Source organism: Microtus oregoni, unplaced genomic scaffold (assembly GCF_018167655.1).
Source record: "Microtus oregoni isolate MIOR12 unplaced genomic scaffold, Mior012 000017F_ref0000208, whole genome shotgun sequence".
Taxonomy (NCBI): domain Eukaryota; kingdom Metazoa; phylum Chordata; class Mammalia; order Rodentia; family Cricetidae; genus Microtus; species Microtus oregoni.
The window spans coordinates 36,518,448-36,531,763 of NW_024543076.1; the positions used below are offsets into that span (position 1 = coordinate 36,518,448).

The 13,316-nt window shown below is 36.9% G+C and overlaps 1 long non-coding RNA gene across 2 annotated transcripts in view; it reads left to right on the top strand.

The window, feature by feature from the left end:
* The window catches only part of LOC121458348, a 52,617-nt gene that overhangs the window by 1,270 nt on the left and 38,031 nt on the right, over positions 1 to 13,316 (top strand). Inside the window, exons 2-4 of one of the 2 annotated variants that reach the window (XR_005975833.1) lie at positions 3,252 to 3,312; positions 3,465 to 3,470; positions 9,808 to 9,828. This is a non-coding gene — a long non-coding RNA (uncharacterized LOC121458348). Of the gene's footprint in view, positions 1 to 3,251; positions 3,313 to 3,464; positions 3,520 to 9,807; positions 9,829 to 13,316 lie in introns of those variants that run through there. The other variant, XR_005975834.1, reaches the window with a different exon arrangement.

A 13,316-nucleotide genomic window follows, 5' to 3' on the forward strand; every position in this document is an offset into this window, starting at 1 on the left:
GCTAAGATGACAGCTGTATGTTATCCTGCCTGGTTTCACTTGATTTTTATGAGAAAGATAAAGGTGAAATTAAAAAAGAGGGCGACGGAGAGGGCTCAGAAACCTGAAGGTACTTTCTGGCAAGCAGGACGCTCAAACTGGATCCCAGAGACTCAGATGGTAGAAAGAGCACCTCCTCTTGAGTCGTTAACAGTGATTGTCCCATATAAACACATGTACACACACACTAATCAATTACATATAAACACGCACACACGATAAACAACTACATATAAACACACACACACACACACTGACAAAAATGGGTAGAGAAGACATTTTCAGTAAGCCTCTGCAGTGCAAAGAGTTTTTATAGGTTTACGAACATCACAATATCTTAATAAAAAAGATCCCAACTTCCCAGGAAATTTGAATTATGTTAGATGACCCTTAAGAATGCAGGAAGCAAACATAGCATTTAAATTTCTGCAGAAAATATTTAAAATAATTTGTTTTCTCAGTATGGGTACTTCTTACTTTGTTTGTTTTTACAGTGAACTAGTAGTTCCAGAAACTTTGTTTCCAGTATTTTAAAACTTGCCTTAAAAGCTTATCCATTCACTTATTGAACAAAAGCCTGGGCCTGGGATATTGCTAGACAGTGTTAATGAGAATACAAGTCAAAGAGTAGACAGACATGGCCTTTATTTCTTGGAGCTAATAAGGATCAAGTCAGTGACTATGTAGATAATAAGCAAGGCATAGTGGGTTTTGCTTTTGTAAATTAAACACATTAATATTTTAAGCCAAGAATTTACTCATACAGATGTTCTAAGGAAGAGTTTTGTGAAGACTTGACTGTGGTCTTTTAAAAAGTATGAACAAATTAATATAATTCAGTCATTTACCATGAGAGTTTAAAGAAGAAAAATTGATTATTCTTTTACCTTTAAGTACAATGAAAATATTAAATTATAATTGCATCTTATATCCTCCTTTTGCCTTTTAGTGACTTTTAGATTCTAAAGAATTTAACAGTAAAAATGTTAAGAACACATTGATTTATGCCTCTAACATATTTTAAAATTGCTGACTTTAAGAAGTTAAATTTATATTAGCATAATACATTATTCTTAAATCAATATGATTGGGTTTTTAAAGAAAAAGTTGATCTTACAATCTTGTTATTTTACTATTGCTGCTGTATTGAATTACCACAAAGCACCTCAAAACAACCCTTATTTATTATTTTTTTTATTTTATATTTCCATATGGGCCTCAGTGGACTATACTCAAGGTGTGCACAGGCCCTGCTTTTCCCCTGGAAGCTCAATGAAGGATCTGGAGCTTTTCTTCATCAAAGGATTACCTGCCAAATTTAGCTTCTTGTTCCTGTCAGGTTGACATTTCTTTTATCCTTTCTTTCTTTTTTGCTCCTTGACTGTTGTGAGCAGAAGACTGTTGGAATGGTCTGGAGACCACCCACAATCTCCATGCTGGGCTGTCTTCCTCCATCTTCTAGTTAGCATCAGGGGGACGACACCCTCTGCTCCTCTCTTCTTCTCTTTTTTCCATCCTTACATCTCAAATCACTGGTTTTTAGAAAAATCCATTTGATTATGTTGCCTCTCATTGTCAAGTCTGTGACTTTAATCACATTTAAAAAGTCCCTTTTATCATGGTAAAGTAACTTATTCCCAGGTTGTGGCACTTGGAACTCTTTTCAGACTCTAGTTGCCCCTAAGCTAATGCCCAAACTCTTTAGGACAACAGGCACTGTTTTGACCATTCCTTGCCTGCTGTTTAAACAACATCCCCTAAATTTCTTGCATTTATGGTTTGCTGTTGACATTCCCTTAAGGTCTGTTGCCTAAAGGGCTGTGAAGGGGTAATGGCACTTTGGGTTCCTGGTACCTTCTAATACCACTTTTTAAACCTTACTTCCTGGGTGACTATTTACTAACTTTGCTTTATTCTTGTCCCCATTATTCAGGTGTGTCATACCAAGCTGATGGCCTTTAGCTTTACCACATGACAAGTGTATTCTTCCTTGTTTGCCACAATAGTTTTTTAAAATACTAACCTCCATAAACCCCTCCTTCTTCGAACCATAAAATGCTGCTGCCCTTGTCAGTTCTTCAAAATATACAGCAGTTCCTCTACTCTTGGCACAAGTTACATGCTGGTAGTATAGTGTGTAAGATGTCAAGCAAGTATTTATTTATACATGTTATTTCCTCATATAAATTGTGAATTTGTTTGCGAATAAGACCATAGAGGTGGCTTTGCTTGAGTCCATTTTATTTAAAATATATTAATACTTATTTATATTATTTTGTCATACTGTAAATTATTTACTCTTTTGTGTCATCACTAATCTATGAACTCTATTTCTCTTTCTCTATGTGTCTATTGTCACAAGAGACAGTAAGTAATTGGCGAATAAATAAATTGGGAAGGATGATACAGAATACTTAGTATGTTCAGTTGCTTAAGTCAAAAAGTTTATGAAGTGAATTTTGGAGAAATTATGTGTGTATATTTATATGTATATATAGTTACTTTATTATCATAATTTTGTTTAAATTATTAAAGAAACATAGCTAGTGGTTTAAAGTATGAATTGTGGAATTAGAGCACTTAAATCTTTCCCTTGTCTCTTATAAAACTGTATGATCTTAGGCAGGTTTTTTGACTCTATCACCTTAAAACAGAATGGTAATAATAACTTCCTTTAATGGTTAAATAAGTAAATGAATGATTTAATAAAATATTTGTAACTGTATTCCACAGTCAATGTTCTATAAATATTTTTTAAATAAAAATAGTATTTCCTATTCTTTCTGCTTTTGATGATAAGTAATGATTTTATAATATAATATATTTCTTTAAAAATAGTTCATGGCTTACAATTGGTTGTTGAAGTAGAATTTCTTTACCTTTAATGATCTATAATACTTTAAATCATATAATGACCCTCTATCCTCATTAAGTACTTGTATATTCTTTTTCTCACTAGGAGTTGGCATATGTTCTCTTTGTACTATTTTTATATTGTTGTCGTAATAAATTGGCACTAACATAGTGAGTTAAACAATGCCACTTTAATAGCATACTGTTTAGGTTAGGAGTCCAACACTGACCTCATCAAATTGTCAGCAATCTATCTTAGGTTTTAGAGCCTCCAGGCTGGAATCTGGTTTCTTGGCTTTGTACCTTCTAGAAGCTGTCTAGCATTCACTGACTCATGTCCCTTTCTTTCTGCTTCAAAGCTTGAAATGTTGCATCTCTCTAATAACTCTCCTGTCTTTACTGCTCCTTCTCTGACTACAGGTAGGATATGCTTGCTGCTTTTACGATTCGTTTTTCTAGTTCATGATCTGTCCGTAATTATATCTTCCTTGTCTCTTAAACTATGCAATGTTTTTGTTTGTTTATTTTGTTGTTGTTATTGTTGTTACAAAACATTTTTGCGTGTTTTACAGGTTGGGGTATGGACGTTTTTGAGGACCATTGTTTTGACATTTACACTGATGAAAGGTATATAAGTTGAACTTTTGGAGAGTGAGTATAGTATATAGATTGTGAATAATGGGGTTAATATCATTTGTACCTCCAGTGTTTGGTGAAAGCCAAATCTGTTTATTCGAGGACCAACCTTCTTGATGAAGCAATGGTCAGTCTGTTCATCTTGTAGAACTTTTAGTAAAGTGGAATATGAGCTTGTAGTCGTTGATGATCTGATCTGCCAGGCAAGATACTCTTAATGTTTTGGTACATTAATCCCATTAATTTCTGCAGCAAGTTTATGAGCTATTCAAAGAGGACTCTTGATAACCCTCTTGCCACAACAGTCAAACTCTTGTGTAGTCTCATTACATTAAATGAGAGTTTGACTCACACTTTTCCAGCCAATGGGAGAACAGTAGATTTTCATCCCCGCTTAGGAACTAAACAGCTCCGGCTTCCATTTGGTTTGACAAAGGAAGCTGCAGTGTGATAAATTGACCTATAAAGAGATCAGCATGTCAAGATAGTGGAAGGTCACCCATGGCAAACAGCCAAAAAGGAAACAAAGTCCCCGGATGAACAGCTTCTAAGAAGTAGAGGCCAGCAAAGCATGCGGTTGGAAGTATATTCTTCCATTTGATCCTCCTCTGTTCTTAGCCATGTGAAATGCATTCTCCCAAGTGATGGAATACCATGTACAATACTCGTACTGATAATCTGTAAGAATTAGAAAGTAAGGTTTTTAAAATCACTGTTTGGAGTTCATTTTCTATACAATAATACCAAGGAAAACATTATTTACTTCTGATAAAAAAAAGTAATTTGAAAGATTAATCAACTTCCTGAGTCACCTTGTTGAATGGAAGCTCTTTTTTACTATAGATAATAATGATAATGTTAAATATTGGCATTAAGTTACATTTATTACTTACTGGGTTTTCAAAGAAATAGACAAATATACACACATATAATATACTGTATATATTATATAATCTATAACTTCTAGTTAATTTTGGATAACTTAATATAATTAAGGGTCATCTGGAAAGAGGAAACTTCAGGTTGAGGAAATGATTCTGTAAGATTGGCCTGTATGCAAGTCTGTGGGATCATTTTCTGATTAATTTGGGTCCCAGCCCACTAGGAGCAGGGTAGCCCCTGGGCAGCTAGTCCTGGGTTGTATAAAAGAGCAAGTTCAGCAAGACACGGAGAGCAATCCAGTAATCAGCATTTCTCAGTTGTCTCAGCTTCAGTTCCTACTTCCAGGTTCCACTCTTGAGTTCCTCCCCAACTCTTCTTCATTGTGGACTGTAGACTGTAAGGTGAAATAGTAACTTTCCTCTCCCAAGTCGCCTTTGGTCAATGTGTTTTTATCACATCAGGAGAAAGCAAAGTAGGACAATAACTTTAAGTTGTTAGAACAATTCTATTAGGTATTAAAAATAATGAACTCAAATCCAAGAAAGGTTAAAGGACAGTGATTTGTAGTCAAAAGATGGCAGATTTTGAACTCAGATTGTATGACTTGAACCCTTACTTAAGACCATTGTTCTTCATTGCTTCTTAAGTTTATATAGCATCAGGCAAAATATAGTAGGTGCGGTAGAAAGGTAGTGTTGGACTCTTGGAAGGCACCTGATCTATCTCTGGCATGTGACATAGAATTTGGTGTAGCTATTAAAAAACAGAGAGCTGGGGATGCAATTTTATGGTATAGCATTTGCTAGCATGTGTGAGGCAAAATATGTGTGTCTATGTATATAACAGAGCAAAAGCTGGGTGGGGGTTGGGGCCTAAGAACTATGGGAAAGCAATGCAGAGTCTATAGAGGGACAGGATGAAGAAAAGTGAGAGACTCAGAAGACAGTTTGGGCTTGAGTATACTTATATGAAAAAATGTGTTTTCAATTATGAATATATTTTTATTTAAAATATTGGAACTCAAATTATTGATCTTTTTCATCTATTTGAAGTAACTACATATCAGTTTAACTGGTACAGTTAACACTTATAAAGATAATTTTCAGATGAGTTAGAAACACTCTACAAATCCATTCATATCAATTATTATTGGAAATTTAGTTTCTGTGGTATGCAAAAAAAGTGTGAATGCACACAAGACATTTCATATGGCCAAACTTGTTGAAGATATCTGATAAGTGTGCTGGCTAGTTTTATGTCAACTTGATACAAGCTAAAATCATATCAACAGAAGGAACTGAAGTTAAGAAAATGCCTTCATAAGATAGGTCTGTAGGCAAGCCTGTAGAGCATTTTCTTAATTAGTGATTACCTTAGTGTTTTTATTGCTGTGAAGAGACACGATGACCATGACAGCACTTATAAATGAAAACTTAATAGGGGCTGATTTACAGATTCAGAGTTTAGTCCATTATCATCATGGTATGAGGCAAGGCAGCATGCGTGGAGACACGGTGCTGCAGAGGGAGCTGAGAGTTCTATATCTGGATCTGTTGGGAATAGGAAGTGAACTGCCTCACTGGGCATGGTTGAGTGCCCTCCACAGTAACACATTTTCTCCAAGAAGGCCACACAGATTCCATCATGGCCATACCTCGTAACAGTGTCATTACCTGTGGCCAAGCATTCAAACACAGGAGTCTACAGGGTACCAGACCTACTCAGACTATCACAGTGATTGATGGGGAGGGCCTAACCCAGTGTGGGTGGAGCCATCCCTGAGCTGATGGTCCCAGTTTTATAAGAAAGCAGGTTGAGTAAGCTAGGAACAGCGCACTTCCATGTCCTCTGTCTCACCTCCTATCTCCAGATTCCTGCCCTGTTTGAGTTCCTGCCCCAACTTCCTTTGATGTTGAACTATGATAAGAAAGTATAAACCAAATAAGCTGTTTCCTTCCCAGATTGCTTTGGTCATGGTCTGTTATCATCACATATAACCCATCACCTAAAATAACTCTGACTAAGACAATCACTTTGTGTTTAGTTTCACCAGAGTCTATATAACTGAGTAAATGCCAAACCTCGATGGAATTTTGTGTTTTATGAAGAAGGAACTCCAGTAGTTACACTCAAAACATTATCCATTTCACTAAGGTAAAACAATAAAGAAAGACCATTATGAGTATTTTCAGGTACCCGCAAGTAAGCCCTAAAGACAGAACAACAAATGCAGATCACAGAAGCAGAGCTTAAAATGTTTGTCTCTTTTTCTACAAAGAATCTTTTCAACTTCACTAGATGGAAATTTAATTTTGTAAGATGTCTGTGATTTTCAAATGTGTTTATGGTGTGAACTTTCAATCTAGGCAATTTATCATTACTTGGCCAGGAATTGTTTTCCTCTTAAGCTACATTGAACTTCCTTCCCAGAGAATAGATGAATCCAGGTGAAAGTTCCCACAGCTTCATGTCTAGCCAAAAGAAAAGAATTCACTGGCCAAAGACAAAAGGAAAACCATTATTTTTCCTATTGTCTCTAGTGTTGCTGTCTCTTTGCTGTTTCTCAAAATTTCACTTTGTGTGGATTTAAGCAATGTTCCTAACCTTAAATGTAAGAACTGAACTGCTTCACAGCAATACTAAGCAGGCAATTGCAGATATGAAATACATGAAGAGGCCTGACTGACCGTGATTTGACTTTGACAGACCTTTGAAAGGTCTCTTAACTGTCAGGGGCCTTAGTTTCTTAATCTCTCATCTGTTTGACATGTCTGCTTAAATTCCTTTTTGTTTTAATGGATTAGGATTCCAAAGGCCATTTTTTTTTTTTTTATGACTGCAGTTTCAACCCAAGTCTGTGCTTAAGCATATGGGCCTCTCGGCTGTCTCCACGTATTATCTGAAGCCATGTTTTCTATGTCTGCATAGAACATAATTACATGCATAATTACAACCATAAGAGAAACATATAAGTTCTTGATCCTTAGCTCAGCTGCAGTTTGGTTACTGTTGTTAGTTGTGGGCCTTTAATTGAGAAGAGGATACTCATTCCACCTCTCGGGCAGGTAAATTCTGTAATGGCCCTAGAGAAATAAGCGTGAAATAATTTCATTACAAAACATTTCTCTTTCTGCATGTATCTATTTGTACTGTATATCTTAACTCCCATAACAAGAGTCAATGAAGTATGTATGTGTATGTGTGTATATATATGTATACATATACATATGTATGTATGTATGTATGTATGTATTCCTATGCATCTATATGGCAGTATTTTAACCTGACACCATTAACAGCCTCAGCATCCATGGCTTAGCTGTGTCCTCCCCACCCCTAAGCCTCTAACTTTGGAAGGCTGGATGGTCTCTTAATGGCAGGGTTTTTTTTTCTAAAAGACACCTCTGAAAGGCAGTAAAAACCCTGGGTGAGATATTCTCAGCAAGACCTCCTCGCTCATTATTTCAGAGCTTCAGGACTGCTGTTAAATCACTGTTCTCATAGCCCTCAAAAAATGAAGATTTGATTCATTTTTGTGTGTGTTTTTTTTTTGGTTGTTGTTTTGAAAGACAAAGGGAAGGAACGTAATGTTGAGTGGGTAGGAAGGTGGGGAGGATCTGGGAGAAGTGCAGGGGAGAAACATGATCAAAATATATCACATAAGAAAAAGGTATGACTAAAAAACTAAATTACATGGAATCATATTATTTCTGAAGCAGTCTAAAAGTAAAAGTATCTGAAAGTATATTAACTCTACTTGATTGTCTAATCTCTCAGGATCTCCAGGTGCTATGATTTGTATATGAAATGCTCTATGCATGTAAACAGTCCTTCCCAGTTGTTGCTGTTTACGGAAGTAGAACCTTTTTATATTGGGGACATGCTGGCAGAAGTAGGTCATGAAGGGTGGCTTTGAGGCTTTCTCTATTGACTTAGCAAGACAGCTAAGCAAGTAAAATGTCTACACATGACTGAGGGCAGGAGTTCAATCCCCAGAACTCATGTACGAAAGTTGAGTGTGTTGGTATACTCCTAACTTCCCAGGGCCTAGAAGGCAGGGGCAAAGAGATTTTTGGGACTTTGTGTATAGCCAGTCTTACACACTTAGCAAGTTCCAGACCAATGAGAGATGCAAGAGGGAAATCTGAAGGAGGACACGTGAGGTTGCCCTCTGAGCTCCATAAACATGCATGCACAATTGTGCACATGCATTAGCATTAATGGTGGATTGAATGAGAATGGCCTCCATGGGCTCCTGTATTTGTATAGTTGGTCACTACTTCGTGAAACAGTTTGTGAAGGATTTGGGGGTGTGCTTTTATATGAGATGTGTTCTTGAGGTAGGTTTTGAAGTTTGAAAACCCAGACATTCTCAATTAGTTTTCTCCGCCTAGTGTCTCTGGATCAGATATGAACTCTCAGCTCTTGTGCTAGCCTCATGCCTGCTTGCCTGCCTGCTGTCATGTTCCTTGTCATGACAGTCTTTGACTCTAACCTTTTGAACACCTTGAATCATGATGCCACAAATTAAATGCTTTCTTTTCTAAGTTGCCTTAGTCAAGGGGTTTCATTAATACAATTGAAAAGTAACAAAGATAAGCAGGCATAAAAGTGCATAGGCACAGAAACTAGAAAATGAAACATGGCTAGACATATTAGGAACATTTTACTTCAAGCTTTAATGCTTTTTAGGAGTAAGTCATCATTTGTCTATAAATGGTTTTGATTGATCAGACACCATGGAGACTGTCAAAGAATAATGCTGCTTTCTAGACTGACTTTATACAAAGTACTAGAGGTACATACAGGCTTATACTACTTAGTTCTGTAACTTCTTAGGTTAGTCCTAAGAGAATATTTAATAATATTTAACAATTTATAATTTCTAAGTTTTTGAGTAGAGAAAATGTAAAAATCTATTGTTTATCTACTTATAAATCCTACTATATTAAAACCATCAATTTGTTGAAGATACAGGATACACCATGAAAGACCTGATTAACAATGCCCCAAAACAGCAGGAAAAAGTTTAGAAAAATAACTATGCCCATATTCCCAAATATTGACTATAAATGTTTGTTTGACATTTAAAAGGGGTTATGATATAGATACAGATAATTTGCCTTGGTCCAGATCTTGATCTATGGATGCAAATTTAAGGTCAGTTTTGTTATTGTATATTTCTGATCTTTAGTAAGGTATTGTGTTTGTGTAATCCATTTAAAAAATGTATAATTAATATAAATTAATAAATACTCATCTATAATAGTTAAGCATGTAGTCGTGTTAGTTAAAATATTTAGATGTATAGAGATAAGTTTCAGTTAGATAGGTATTCTTTAAATCTTTCAGAGACCGACCTTCAGAATATGACATTTAAAATGTTTTAATAATTAGGACTTTTCATGACAATGAAACACATCTGCTCCTGGCAGCACCAATTACTTTGAGAGGAAGATGGCCATTGAAGAGGCTCCTTAGCCATTTGAGCAAGAAACTGCTCATGCCTGGACTACTTAAGTGTACATGCAGGACCCACAGAAAAATGACTGCTGAATTTACCTAAAAGTAAGATGATCTTTCTTGTACACTGTGAAAATGTATCTTTGTCAAGGTGCCTTCTGATTGTTTTAATAAAGAGAGAAATGGCCAATAGCTAGACAGGAAAAGGTTGAGCAGAACTTCCTAGCAGAGAGTAAAATGGAGATGAATCTATGTGAGGGAAAGGACAAGGAAAGGAAATTGGAGGTCCAAGTGGAGGAGTGGTAAAAGCCATGAGGCAAAACATAGATTAACCCTGATTGCTCTTTGGGCTGAGGAGGGAGGGGGGGTTGATTAGGGGAGGGAGAGGGAAATGGGAGGCGGTGGCGGGGACGAGACAGAAATCTTTAATAAATAAATTAATCAAAAAAATATATAAATGGGATAGTTTAAATTGTAAGGCTAGTGGAATGAGCCTAAGCTATAGGCTGATCTTTCATAATAATAAGTCTCTGTGGTTTTTTTTTCATGTGAGCTGGCAACTGAAATAAAAATCTCTGTACAGGTAAATATTGCTAAGATTATTGTGTATTATTAAAAATACTAATATATACTAGAATAATACTAGTGACTCATAGATAATTAGAAGTATACTATTTCTCTGTCTCTTGTAAGACCATAGTATTGCCCTATATTCTAGTACTAAATATAGTTCCAATATATTATTGATATTCTATAATTATCATTGCATTGAACTTGAACACATTAATGGAAAAAGAATTATTACCCCAGTTCTCTTTTCCATGTAAAGAAACTGAGGCATATGTTGATTAAGTAACTTATCCCTGATCATAAAGTTAAAAGGGTCACAATTTGTTTCTGGCACCCTGAATCTGATAATCATCTTGTCCATAATTAAGCTATGTGTCCTCTCAACAAAATAGCCTGTGCCATAGTTTTGCCATTTTTGGAGAAGGGATCCATAGTCTTAAAGTTTTAGATCTGCAGCCTATGTCTGTTTCCCCTCATAAATATTCAACGTTAACAAAATGAGATATTTATGTTTATGTCATCTACTTGCTTTTTTTTTTTTTTTTTTTTTTTTTTTTTTTGGTTTTTTCGAGACAGGGTTTCTCTGTGGTTTTGGAGCCTGTCCTGGAACTAGCTTTTGTAGACCAGGCTGGTCTCGAACTCACAGAGATCCGCCTGCCTCTGCCTCCCAAGTGCTGGGATTAAAGGCGTGCGCCACCATCGCCCGGCTCATCTACTTGCTTTTCTCTCGCCCTTTGGTCAGAGAACCTTCTGTTGTAATAGATAATGGTTAATGCAGAGTTTCACAACTGAGCTCAGTTGTTAGTAATCATGAATGCCCAGTTGTGATTGATTTACATAGACCAACGTTCTCAATTTAAGGCTCAGAGAACATCGTGGAAGTTGGATAGAAAAAATGTAAGAGATAGCAGAAGGTGTGTGTGTGTGTGTGTGTGTGTGTGTGTGTGTGTGTGTGATGCTGTCTTCTGGAAATGACATATCTGTTGCACTCATAATTTCCCTTAGATGACTTTATTCATGGAATATGCTCTGACAGTTGATGATTTCTGAGTGTTATTCTCTTTTGGAGATATGGTTGCTGATAGGTTAGACATGCCTATGTGGATGGCCCAGTACCTGTGTGCATATGGCCAACGTTAACCTAGGCTTATTGATTATAGAAAAGTAGAGGACATGAAGCTGGAAGGGAGGAGAGGTGGAGCCATTGCAGGAACTGGAGGAAAGAAATGGTAGAAGGATATGATCTAAATATATGTTATAATTTTTAAAACATTCAGAGAATAAAATACCCTTAAGAAAATAAAAAGAGGATGAGATGAGAAGACAAGATACTAAGCTATGGTCAGTTAGGATTACTATTAGGTCATGGTCATGAAATACCATGACCTAAAACACCTGAGGAGGAAATGGTTTTCCATTTCCATTCCAGATTACTCTTCTACATCACTGTTCATCATTGAAGGAAGTCAAGCAGAGCAGGAACTTGGAGGAAGGATCTGACACAGAGGGCATGGAGGGGTGCTGCTTACTGGCTTGCTCATCAAAGGCTTTCTCAATATGCTTTCTTTTTTTTTTTTTTTTTTTTTTTTCGAGACAGGGTTTCTCTGTGGTTTTGGAGCCTGTCCTGGAACTAGCTCTTGTAGACCAGGCTGGTCTCGAACTCACAGAGATCCGCCTGCCTCTGCCTCCCAAGTGCTGGGATTAAAGGCGTGCGCCACCACCGCCCGGCTCCTCAATATGCTTTCTAATGGCATCCAGAACCACCATCTGCTTGATGACACTGCCTACAATGGGCTGGGCCTTCTCACATCCATCACTGCTTAAGAAAATGCTCTACAAGCTTGCCTATAACCCCATGTTATGAAGAGACATTCTTTTTTCTTTCTTTTTTTTAATTATTATAGATGTCTATTAACTTGTATTTCTAAATTATACATTACATTTTAATTGAGCTATACAAGCACAATAACCCAAACAAGAGTAGAAATATGCATACAGTATAGCAAAAATAACTTTAAGTTTATATCAATATACCCAAATCAATACGAATGTAAAATATTTGAGGTTAATAGTTGTCTTTTTATCCTATATTCCTATATCCCCAATAAATAGTAGCAAATATCCATAACCCACTAAATGTTCAAAAACCACCCACTCCACCTCTTGGAAATGTGGTTGCTGTGTTCTCTAGACTGCTCCCTGTTGTCTAGTGGCAATAGCATCTTTAGGGGTACCCTGAGTAATTGAGATAATGGTCAAGTCCTGGGAAAACTAAGTATAACATTTGTTGTCCAGTCTCAGAACTGTTCTCACGTCAAAGGAACACCTTATAATTTATTATTTTTTTATTATTTATTTTTTTTATTAAAAATTTCTGCCTCCTCCCCACCTCCCATTTTCCTCCCCCTCCCCCTACTCTCCTCCCCTTCCCTCTCCAGTCCAAAGAGCAGTCAGAGTTCCCTGCCCTGTGGGAAGTCCAAGGTCCTCCCCACTCCATCCAGGTCTAGGAAGGTGAGCATCCAAACAGACTAGGCTCCCACAAAGCCAGTTCATGCAGTAGGATCAAAACCCAGTGCCATTGTACTTGGCTTCTCAGTCAGCCCTCCTTGACCGGCACGATCAGAGAGTCCAGTTTGATCCCATGTTTTTCAGTCCCTGTCCAGCTGGCCTTGGTGAGCTCCCAATAGATCTGCCCCACTGTCTCAGTGGGTGGGTGCACCCCTCACGGTCCTGACTTCCTTGAAGAGACTTTCTTAATTTCAGGCTCCCTCCTTTCAGATGACTCTAGCCTCTGTCAAGGTGACATAAAATTTAGTCAGCACAAGTACTATACGTTTGGCAGAGATGATTTTTTTTTAATTAATAGAAAGGAT